Consider the following 10,337-nt stretch of genomic DNA (forward strand, 5'->3'; position numbering starts at 1 on the left):
GCTCTATTTTCTTACAACCATTGACAAGTTGCCACTCCTTCTCCAAAACACATGGCTCAAAGGCATCACAGGTAAACACACAATTGTGACTATGATTGCTGTTGTGTGTGGTTATAAAGCAATGTCGCATGACTGCACCAACTTGCAACAGCAACTCCTCATTGTAGTTAACCAAGAATCATTGTTTGTTTAGCACAAACTCAGGTCAAGTCAAGCCATTCTTCGTGTCACCCAGCCACAAGCCTTGGTAAGCTTTCTGAAGACTGCACAGGTGGAGGGTGGCCAAAGAGGCAGAGATGGAGGGAAATAAGCAGGTGTGGGAAGTGGCAGCAACCCTGTGTTCGTTAAGTGCAGGTGGGCTGCCAAGCCCTGGAATTTTAATCATACGTCCAGCGGCCAGAACTTTGGTCACAGCGTGTAAGTTCCTTCATGCAGCAGCATCATAACTTGGGTCACTGAACAAATGGTCATAAGTTGAGGAATACCTCCAGGTCTTTTGTACTCATTTAAAAATGTATTTGGTGGAAGCCTTTCAAGGTGGTGACTATGGTTGGTAGAAAGAATCTGGTTCACTTTATTTGTTTGTATCTGGCCTTTATTATTTTCACAAATAACTCAAGGTAGCCAATATATCCAACATACATTCCTCCTCCTATTTTCCACACAACAATTCTGTGAGGAGGGTTGGGCTGAGAGTGACTGGCTCAAAGTTACCCAGCTGGCTTTCATGACTGAGGCAGGACCTGAGCTCTTGATCTCTAGCCTGGTGCCTTAACCACTAGTCCAAAGTGGCTCCATCCACTTTGCAGGCTCCTCAGTGGAGAAACTGGTAGCTGCTCTTGCTCCACATTGGTTAAAGGGCCAAGGGCTTTTCCTGGATTCCCTTCCCCAAGTCTCTAGCCCTCTGCCTTTGTCCTCCTGCTCACAAGCAGTCTTTCTGCACACCTAGCAGGGCTCTTCAGCTCACCTGGTCCAAATACTCTTCCTTCCTTTCGTCTTTCCCCCTCTGCCTTGCCACCTCCAAGCCTGGCATTCAATCCCCTCCACGTTCCTGTCTTATTACAAGAACGTTCCTTTTCTTGTATCTAGCCAACTAGCTTTTTAGCTGAGCTGTTTTAAGCTGCCTTCTGCCAACCTGGGTTGACTTTTTCTTCCTTCCTGGGTTTTTCTATTTTACTGAGTTTTGCCCCAATATTACCTTAAACAAAATGAAGTCGAATTCCTAAAAGAGTGACTGAGATATGGTACTGAAGGGTCCGGTAACTGGAACAAAAAGAAATTGTTTAGCCTAACTAACTATTGCTATCTCGCTTTCCCTCTGATGTAACTCAATCCTTGCTGGAGTTGAGGAAATTTTGAGATTATAGATAACATGTTGTTTTGACTAAAAGAGAGCCTAATGTTAGGTAATGGAAAGAGGAAGAAAACTGATTTGTTCATAGATGGATCTAGCAAAGTAGCTGAATGGGGGGAAAAGACATGATGGATGTGTGATGGTGGATGGGGAGGAGAGAATGTTGGTGGAGGCTGGGGGACGGCTTTCCCTCCCTTTGGTCAGCTCAAGCCCGTGGGGTCTACAGCAGGCTCTGAGGTTGTTGATACAAGGGGAATATGGATACTTTTGGAAAAAAGTGGAAAGAAAGAAGATTGATTAATAATAATAATAATAATAATAATAATAATAATAATAATAATAATAATAATAAAAAAGTTACTCAAATAAAGTTGATAGACACATGGGAAGTTGAGGAGAATGGCACGCAGCTGCAAGGAGGAGTTAGAGAATGGGTTTTGTTTTTGGCTTATGTTGTGGGAAGTACACAGTGGCTGGACAGGTTGTGACATCCAGTGGTGAGGCCATTTCAATACAGGCCTCATCTCTGGAAAACCTGCTTTGAAATGATGTATGGGAGTTGCACGAAGGTTCAAGAACGTCAATGAAGAAAAGAATGTTACTCAGTATTTGCATAATCTGGCACAGGTTTTGTCTTGTATCTCAGTACAGGCCCAGGCTGCCCTACCACCTGTCTCCAATCCTTGTTCCTGGAGAGTGGGTTCAAGTGAAAGAACTGTCACCTATACCAGCCTTAAGTGGTCCCAGCCCCGTCAAGTCCTCCTGAGCACCTCAACTGCAGTGAAAAGTGGAAGGAATCAAGGTGGGTCCAGGATAAGATCCATCTTCCCTTCTCCAGTGGCAAGATCAGTCGCTGGACAGCCTAACATCAACCTGCCTCACCTGCCTCACTGTTTCCATTTAACTAGAAGAAAACTTCAATGGACTGGACTACCCTGGAACTCGGGTTTGTAGTATCTAGACTGTGTATTGCTACATTTTTTTTACATTGTTGCTGCTGCTTCCCTCACATCTTCTTCAGACCATGGGTCCAATACTTAAAGGAACAAAAGGGAGTTATGTTTATAACAAGACTATGTATTCCATTTGCAAAGTGGGGGATAGGGTCACTTGTTATGATCCAGTCAATACAGTAGTGCCCTACCAACAACTTCAAATCTGGACATATGGAGGGACGCACAGACAATACCTCTTGGGAAAGAATGACTTATGGATAGTGCCAGAGTTTCCGTTAATGTATGTAAAGCTATTGACTAAAATCAAGGTAAATGAACTAAATGTGGAGACAGGCCTACTCATTTAACACCAAATATGTTTGTACATCTTACCTTAGCTACAATCTTATGCCGTGTCTGAGCTGGAGCACTGCAAAGTGGTATGCAGGGGTAACCCTAAAGGAGTCAGCACTTCCCAGTGCAACGCTAATTACTGCAACCCATCTTGGCACTTAGTAGATCTTGGCACTAACCATCTGTCCCCAAAAGATGTACTCTCTGTGCAGAATGATTTCTGCTTGGGGCAGGAACTTAGCAGGATAGGCTATAGGCTTACTTATTCAGAGGTTTTACCAGTGTATAAGGAGCAAAATGGAAAAGGCCAGCGTATAGCAGAATTCAATATGTGGCTAAAGGAGTAGTGTAAAGGAAAAGGCTTTGGTTATATTAGTCATGATGTCTGTAGCTGGTCCAATGAAAAAGTGTACAAAAGAGATGGTTTGCATCCATCAAAGAAAGGGACTGAGTTACTTGGCAATAAATTCACAGATTTTCTGGAGAAATATTTAAACTGAACAATGGGGACAGTGAGTTAATTAATACAGAACATTCCTGTCCCCGGCAATCTAAAAATTATAGGGTTATCAGTGCATGTAACCTAGATGAATGTGTGGACAAGAATATCAACTTTTCTGTCAAGCAAAATCAAGCTTTTAATAGCGAGTGCCACACGAAATGCACTAATCAAACAGGTGGTAAGAAAATAGAGGAACTCAGATACCACACAGGTTATATAGAAAATAAACACAGGGTCAGTCATAAAGGATTCAAATGTCCATACACCAACGCACAGAGCATGAGCAACAAACAGGGTGAATTCAGGTAAATGAGGGCAGATATGATATTGTTGCCATTATGGAAACTAGGTGGGATGAAACCCACAAATGGAACACACAGCTAGTAGGATTTAAATTATTTAAAAGAAACAGACCAAATAAAAAAGGAGGTGGAATTGCTCTCTATAAAAGAAATAACCACATTTCTACAGAAATAGAGCACAACAATGATGAAAACTGTATCAAATGCATTTGGGCCAACCAACCAAACAGAGGTAATAGATGAACTTTTGGCTAGTCAGTTAACCAAGGTATGTAGGAAGCTCATCACAACAGTAATGAGGATTTTAATTACCCTGATATCAAACTCTGCACCAGGTGGAAGATCAAACAGATTCCTAACAAACCTAGCAGACAACTTTCTCTCCCAAAAAGTAGAGAAGAGAACTAGGGGATCAGCCATATTGGACAATTCTCACTAACAGAGATAAAATGATAGAAGGTATTGAAACTACAGGAACCTTGTGGGGGAATGACCATGCAATATTGGAATTCAATATTGCACAAGCAATAGAACACAGTCAAACATGGACTTTAAGAGAGCTAATTTCAACAAACTTAAAGAGAGCTTGGGAAGGATTCCATAGGTGTGAATCCTCAAGGGGAAAACAACTCAAGAAGCTTGGGAAATTTTTAAAAGTGAGATTATAAAAGCCCAGTCTAGCACAATACCAATGAAGAAGAAAAATAACAGCTCTTAAAAGAAACCAGCATGGCTGCATAAAGAATTCTCTGATAAATTGAAAGACAAAAAGGACAAGTATAAGAAGTGGAAAGAGGGACACATAACTAAGGAAGAATATCAGCAAATAGCCCAAGCCTGCATAGATGGTGAGGAAAGCTAAGGCTCAAAATGAACTAAGGCTTGCAACAAAAGTCAAAACTAACACAAAAAAGCTTCTTTCAACATGTAAAAAACAAGAAAAAAGTTAAGGAAATGATTGGTCCATTAGTGGGAGAAAGTGGCAGGAAGGTGACAAGCAAAAGGGAGAAAGCAGAACTACTCAACTTGTTTTTTCTATCCGTATTTACACAAAAGGAAAAAACAGTCCAACCTATCAAAAACAGTACTATAAAAAACAGATTAGAAACACAAGTTAAGATAGGGAAGAAAATGGTAAATGAGCACCTGTCCACTGTAGATGAGTTCAAATCACCAGGACCAGATGAATTCCACCCCAAGGTTCTGAAGGAACTGGCAGATGTAATCTCAGAATCATTGAGCTATATCTTTCAAAGATCCTGGAGCACTGGGGGACTACCAGAGGACTGGAAAAGAGCTGATATAGTTCCCATCTTCAAGAAAGGGAAAAAATGGATCCAGGAAACTACAGACCTATCAGCCTGATCTCAATACCTGAGAAGATTCTGGAAAAGATAATCAAGCAATGAATCAGCAAACACCTAGAGGGAAACAAAGTCATTATCAAAAGCCAACATGGGCTTGTCAAAAACAGATCATGCCAGACAAATCTTATTGCATTCTTTGACCAGGTGACAAAATTAGAGGACCAGAGGAATGCTGTGGATATAATTTACTTGGACTTCAGTAAGGCATTTGATAAAGTAGACCAAAACCTACAACCTGATAGATAGAAAAATGTGGCATTACCACCAGATGGATTCGTAGCTGGCTGACTGGCTGTACTCAGCATGTGGTCCTCAATGGAACTGCATCTATATGGAGGGAAGTATGTAGTGCAGGTGCTCCAGGGCTCTGTTCTGTGTCCAATGCTCTTCAACATCTTCATCAACAATTTGGATGAGGGGATAGATGTGGAACTCATCAAATTTGCAGCCAACATAAAGTTGGCAGGAAAAACTACCGATATCGCTTTTAAATACAGATTATAAGATATTTGCTAAGGTTTTGGCTAATAGACTGATGAGGGTTCTGCAACAGGTGATTCATGGGGACCAAACGGGGTTTATTAGTGGAAGACAAATGAAAACCAATGTGAGACATATAGTTGATGTGTTAGAGTTTTTGGAAAGGCACAACCAGATCTCTGCTGCGCTAATCTTTTTAGATGCTGAAAAGGCTTTTGATCAATTGAACTGGCAATTTTTGTTGAAAGTTTTAGACAAAATGGATTTTGGGGAAAAATTTTTACAACCGATTAGGGCATTATACCAAAAACAAACTGCCCGAATTATAGTTAACAATAGTTTGACAACAGTATGTAATATTGAGAAGGGCACAAGGCAAGGCTGTCCGCTATCGCCCTTGTTATTTATATTAACATTAGAGATACTATTGGTTAAGATTCGGAATTCGGAAAAAATTAAGGGGATACAAGTTGGAGATCAGGATTACAGATTGAGAGCATTTGCAGATGATCTGGTTGTTACAGTGACCCAGCCAGAGAACTCTGTTGTGGACCTGATGGAGATAATAACACAATATGGGAAGGTTTCTGGATTTAAAGTAAATATACAGAAAACTAAAATTTTGGCTAGAAATATGACAGTTTCGCAGAAGGCTCTCTTAGAAGGATTAACTGGATTTGAGATTGTTAAAAGGGTTAAATATTTGGGGGTGATTTTGTCGCCCTCTAATACAAAGCTATATAAAAATAATTATGAAAAGTTATGGGGGAAAATTCAAAAAGAACTGGAGAGTTGGGAAAAATTGCAATTGTCTTTGTTGGGACGGATCGCAGCAGTGAAAATGAATGTCCTGCCCAAATTTTTATTCTTATTTCAAATGATACCGATTCTTAAGAAAGACTCTAACTTGGAGGAATGGCAGCGTGGTATCAATAAATTTGTGTGGGCAGGGAAAAAGCCACGAGTTAAACTTAAGATTATGCAGGATACTCGTGAGAGAGGTGGCCTTAAAATGCCTAATTTTAAATTATATTATGAAGCTGCTGCACTAGTAGGAATAAGTGATTGGATTAATTTGACACAATCGAGGTTATTAAATCTTGAGGGCCATGATCTGTTGTTTGGCTGGCATGCATATTTGTTGTATGATAAGAAGGTAGATACTGTGTTTAGGATGCATATTTTAAGACAGGCATTGCTGAGAGTTTGGAAGAAGTATAGACATAAGTTAAGCAGCAAGATACCATTGTGGGCAATCCCAAAACACGCAATAGAAAATATACATGCTGGTTTCAAACATGATGAGACTACTTACAAGGAAATTTTAAGTTTGGAAAGGAATATTTGGTGCTTGAAATCATATAGTTTCTTGCGAGAAGAGAAGGTTGTTCAGACTTGGTTTCAATATATTCAGTTACAGGCCAGGTGGAAAGAAGACCAAAAAAATGGATTTGCAACGACTGATGAAAATTTGATAAAGCAAATTAGAAATCAAGGACCAGCACATATTAAACGGATATATCTTGCATTGATAGAGATCGATTCAGAAACAGAGCTTGTTAAGGATTGTATGATAAAATGGGCCCAAAACATTCAGGAAGTTATTACAATGGACACGTGGGAAAAGATCTGGGTGAGGAATGTAAAATTCACTCAAGCTCAAAGTTTAAGAGAGAACTTTTACAAAATGTTTTATAGATGGCATCTAGATCCTAAAAAGCTTGCAAGTATGTATCCGAATTATCAGCCTAAATGTTGGAGGTGTGGTGATGAAGAGGCAACATATTTTCACATATGGTGGATATGTAAAAAGGTCAAGGCTTTTTGGATAAAAGTCTGGTGGAATATGCAGAAGATTTTTAAACGGAGGATAAAGTTTTGTCCGCAATTTTTTTTGTTGGGAATAATTGTTGACGCTACAGTTGTGGACTCTAAGTTGATGCTGAATTTAGTTACGGCAGCAAGACTTTTGATAGGTCAATATTGGAAGAAAGAGGAACTGCCGACTATACAAGAGTGGATTTTAAAGGTTTCCGACTTGGCAGAGATGGCGAAGATTTCGGCCTATTTGAAAGATTACTCGCAAGAACATTATATTATGGAATGGAGAAAATGGATTGAGTTTATCCAGAATAAGTATAGGGTCAAGAAGTTTTATCTAGCATTTGAATAAGTCTTCTTTCGTTTTCTTTTTTCTTTTTTTATTTTGTCTTCTATATATATTTAATAATGCTAAGTTTTGTTTGATCCTATATAAGTTAGAGAGTGATGGATTTTAGAATTTATAGTTGTTAGTATATGGTTGTTTATGATTGCCTTTTTATATATATATACCTTGTATTTAGCTCTGGGAAGTCCGGGGGGGGGAGGGGGGTTAGGGGGAGGTGGGGGGGGAGGAGGGAGGGGGGGAGGGGGGGGAAGGGGGGAGGTAGGGAGGGGAGGTAGGGAGGGGGAAGGGGGTTTTTTAAAGGAAAACTGTATTTTTAAAACTTTTCAATAAAAAAAAAAAAAAAAAAAAGTTGGCAGGAAAAACCAATACTCCGGAAGATAGGCTTTTGGATAGGATTTTGACAGATTTGAACATTGGGCGCTATCTAACAAAATGAAATTCAATGTTGAAAAAAGTAAGGTTCTACATTTAGGCAGGAAAAACCAAATGCATAGGTATAGTATAGTACCTTGCTCAATAGTAGTGACTGTGAGAGGGATCTTGGAGTCCTAGTGGACAATCACTTAAATATGAGCCAGCAGTGTGCTGCAGCTGCCAAAAAAGCCAACACAGTGCTAGGCTGCATTAACAGAGGGATAGAATCAAGATCATGTGAAGTGTTAATACCACTTTACAATGCCTTGGTAAGGCCACACTTGGAATACTGCATCCAGTTTTGGTCACCACGATGTAAAAAAGATGTTGAGACTCTAGAAAGAGTATAGAGAAGAGCAACAAAGATGATTAGGGGACTGGAGGCTAAAACATATAAGGAATGGTTGCTGGAATTGGGTATGTGTAGTTTAATGAAGAAAAGGGCAAGGGGTGACATGATAGCAGTGTTCCAATATCTCGGCGGCTGTCATAAAGAAGAGGGAGTCAAGCTATTCTCCAAAGCACCTGAAGGCATGGCAAGAAGCAACAGATGGAAACTAATCAAGGAGAGAAGCAACCTAAAACTAAGGAAAATCTTCCTGACAGTTAGAACAATTTATCAGTGGAACAACCTGCCTTCAGAAGCAGTGAATGCTCCAACACTGGAAGTTTTTAAGAAGAGACTGGACAGCCATTTGTCTGAAATGGTATAGGGCAGTGGTGGCCAACCTATGGCACGTGTGCCAGAGGGGGCACTCGGAGTCCTCTCTGTGGGCATGCACACTTTGCTCTTTGGCTACGGTTTCATAGGAAAAAGCCATTTCTCAAGCCACTTCCTAGCCAAATCAAGCCTCCAGAGTGAGCACACTGTTTTCAGCTTTGAGTTATATCAAATCTGACACCAGAATCAGACTAACAGAAGACCTGAGTGCTGCATGTGTTGCTCTCAAACGTACAAAGTATAAGCCAAGGTTAGACAAATTATCAGCAAGCATACAACAGAAAAAAAAATCACATGAATTGTTCAAAAGCATGCCAAATGCAAACTTTTACCTTTCAGTAAAAAGTTGTTTCTATCATTGAAAGCTTTGTTATTGTGTTTTTCTTTTAAGACAAAAGAAGTTAATGTATGAGTTGTTTTTTCTAAACTAAAACCTCAGTATTCAGATTAAATTGCCGTGTTGGCACTTTGCGATAAATAAGTGGGTTTTGGGTTGCAGTTTGGGCACTCGGTCTCTAAAAGGTTTGCCATCACTGGTATAGGGTTTCCTGCCTAAACAGGGGGTTAGATTAGATGACCTCCAAGATCCCTTCCAACTTTATTAATTTTTTTTGTATAGATTTTACTGGTATTTTTAACAAAACATAAATCATTCAGTAATTTGTAAACAGTATGTTGTCTGGGTAACATTTATAAGACAATCTTTAACAATTGATTTCTATAATCTATATTCCATATGTTAATTTCAGTTGATTTCCCCTTTCCCCAAAGTATCTTTCTATTGCAAAACATTAGATTAAGACAATTCTCATTATTTTGATTAACAACAATTAAGTATGTAGTTTTTCCATTAATCCTATTTGTCATTTTAGTTGCCTTATCGTAAATCCTGTTACAGTGCTCATTTCAGCTTATTTCTCTCCCCAAATTCTAAATATTCTTACTAGTGACAATTTTTTCAACAATTTACTACATTTACGTTGCGAGTTTCACACCCGATATATATGGATAGGATGTACTGAAAGAGGGAATAAGGAGTGTACAGGAATGATTGATATCTTCCTTATAATGTAATGATTCTGTTGTCTGATTCTTATTGGCTAACGAAGTTTATAAAGCAATGCTACTAACTTTCTAAGGTGTGGCACTTCTGAACGCAAGGCTGCCGGTATTCAGATTGTGTTCCCACCCAGGACTTATTTCGATCAAAAATGAAGTGCTGTACCTTTAAGAAGCCTCTGCTTCGGTTTTCATGATTGGATTTTTATAATTTCTCAAGTTTTGCCAAGGGCCAGTGACCTTACAGTACCAAAGTCCTTGGCGCTGTACCCAGTGCCCAAATAATTCCATTTTACAACAGCTTTTAAGAAGCTTAACTTCTGACAAGGTTTCTTTTAAATAAAAATTATCCCTAAAAGTCGATTTCCTGTAGCCGTTTGGAATAATGCATTTCGACCTCTGTTCAGTGGCATGCCCTTTGTGGCATGCCCTGGTTCACACGTGGCTTCAAGAGCGTGCTAAATGAGCATTTTTTTTTCCTAAACGGCTTGCCTTGAACGAGAACCTTAAAGCAGGGGTCTTCAAACTTGGCCCTTTTATGACTTGTGGACTTCAACTCCCAGAATTCCTCAGCCAGCCCTGGCTGGCTGAGGAATTCTGGGAGTTGAAGTCCACAAGTCATAAAAGGGCCAAGTTTGAAGACCCCTGCCTTAAAGCTTCAAAATAACTCTGTATCCCA

The sequence above is a fragment of the Vipera berus genome, assembly GCF_964194415.1.
Source record: "Vipera berus genome assembly, chromosome: 2".
In the NCBI taxonomy this organism is placed as follows: Eukaryota; Metazoa; Chordata; class Lepidosauria; order Squamata; family Viperidae; genus Vipera; species Vipera berus.